The sequence below is a fragment of the Melozone crissalis genome, unplaced genomic scaffold, assembly GCF_028551555.1.
Source record: "Melozone crissalis strain CALT ecotype California unplaced genomic scaffold, PUWL_Pcris_2 ptg000092l_1, whole genome shotgun sequence".
NCBI classification, from domain to species: Eukaryota; Metazoa; Chordata; class Aves; order Passeriformes; family Passerellidae; genus Melozone; species Melozone crissalis.
The window spans coordinates 1,312,632-1,314,971 of record NW_026535869.1 but is presented as its reverse complement, the minus strand read 5'-3'; positions in this window follow the sequence as shown (position 1 = coordinate 1,314,971).

The window sequence follows — 2,340 nt, the reverse complement described above, 5'->3', positions numbered from 1 at the left end:
GAGCTCTAAGGTTCTGCTTCTAGATTCAGAAAAAAAAAATTGGGAGCGAGGTTCACAGCACTGGAGATGAGGATTTTTAAACTGGACACAAAGTAAAGTTATGGCACAAAGTGAAGATATTATCCACATTATCCTGAGGGGTATTAATATTCCATTTATCCTGTTATTATTCCATTTATTCTGAGAGCTCACACCAGCCTTCAGTACAGGGCAAACATCACCTATGGCAACTTCCAAATGCTTTAAAGCTTTTTTTGGTCTATATATGTCATATTTGCTATTTTTGTTCAGCTCCTCAGCTGTTAATTCCCTAAGTCAAACAGACCTTTCTGCTTGTAAATACATTTAAAAATAGACTTGTTGCTATTTTTCTGCCCCAAAACCTCCTGCCTTTGCATCATGCTGTGGATATTGGGGTACAAGTCTGAACGAATTCCCATCACTGAGTGAATTTGTTTGGTTAAAAATTTGTTTGGTTAAAAATTCGTTTGGTTTATACTTCTTTTTGGAAGAAAGAACAGCTCATGTGTGCCTGAGATCCCTTGAGCTGGAGTTCCCAGTTTTGCAGTTTTTAGCTCTGAAGAGCCAGGTTCAAATGTTACACAAGGCTGTGGGCTGAAAATCAAAGTCCTGGATTGCAGCCCATTCCAGGAATGGCAGGTTTGGAACAGAAACCTGGGGATTAAGGTGGGAGTGCTGCTCCCATTTCAGAAAACAGCTGGGATTATGTGCTAGAGCTGCTTGGTGTAATCTTCTCCTGAAGCAGGGCTGGAACTCATCCTGCCAGCACAGGAGAGTGCTCTGCTAGCAACACAGGAAATCCAGGGAATTACAGGAAACCTTGGAAGAGCTTCACCTCATCTGAAGCAGGAACTGACTGAATATTCCACAAACTGCATAGAGAAAAAAAAGGGATTCTATTGCTTTCCCAATTGTGATTTTACTCCTTTAGAAAGCAGCAGGAAACTGCACCCTGGGAGTCTGCCCCTGTTTATGGCTATTGCAACCCTCTGCTGCTCCACCTCCTGCAGGGATTTCTAGCCAGACCTATTTCCACGTTGTTTTATTCACCTTGCTGTGTTTTATTTACAGAGATATTGCAAAATCATGTGAACTGAGTACAAGCAGCACGTAGAGCGTGGCTTTGGCAGTGCCAGATTCAGCGTGGTGGAATGATGCTCTTGTGGGGTTTCCATTCCTAGAATCCATGGAAAAATAGATAGCAGAGAGTAAGGGATGCTGGAAACATCCAGACCTTCCCAGAGTCCAGCTTGGACACAGGAGCTGGTCCAGGCAGGGGCTTTCTTGGGTTTTTATTCTGGCTTTTTCCAAAATGCACAGTTTTATCTCCTTGACTGTTGATTTAAATTAGGCACAATGTTATTCTGCACTCTCTGGGGAGAGACAGAGGCAAATCAGACCCGAGGCGCTCCTTGGGCCCCTGATTCAGGTGAGAAGCAGCAGCCCTGGCCTGGCTGGGTGCTCAGGGTGCCCCCCTGGCACAGTGTCCTCGTGTCTGTACATTCACCACGCTGCCACCCTGCCCTGCAGTCACCTGGGCAGAGCCTGGAGATGAGATGCTGGTGGGCAGAAATCGCTGATGGGAGCTGAGGGGGTCCTGTTGGATGTACACCATGCAAGACAACGTTCCACTCCTTGAGTTTCTCTCTCTCCATCTCTTTGTTCTTTTTGGCTTGGGGCTCCACAATCCATCCTATTCATTCCTATTTACACCGATGGTTTGATGTGAGACTGATGCCCCCTTCTCCCTTCCACCCATGGCTCGTAGGCTCCCACTGCTGCAGGGTCTGGGGGTGGCAGAACCTTCTCGACCCATCTGGGGACCTCTGAAAGTTCTTGGGTTGGTTTTTGTGGGATTTCTGAAGGCTTCAGCAGTTAAACACCGGGTGGGTCAGCTCGAGGTGAAGGCAAAGCTATTGCACAGAGCTTGCAGAGGCCCTGGCTGGCTCCGGCTGCCAGGGGGAAGCATGGCCTTGTCTTTGGTGAGAGTTGTACCCAGCGCTACCTCCTGCTGCCCCGTGGCCACCCCGTGTCCACAGTGCCCTCCAGGCCGGGCGGTGGCCACGGGCGAGAACCGAGCGAGAGCTCCTCGGTTCCTGCACCTCCACTTCCAACACAGCGCGAGGCTGGCTCTGAAAAGCGCCCTGGGGGCCGGTCCAGAGGTCACCCAGAGAGGTGAGACACCCTCCCACCTCGTTCCAGCCCCACCAGGTGCCCGGGCACCGCGCGGTGCCCAGCTCCAGAGCTCCAGCCCCCTCCCCGGCACGGATGGCATCGCTCCCTCTTCCCCCTCCGTTCCTAAAAAAAAGCGGGCGCTGT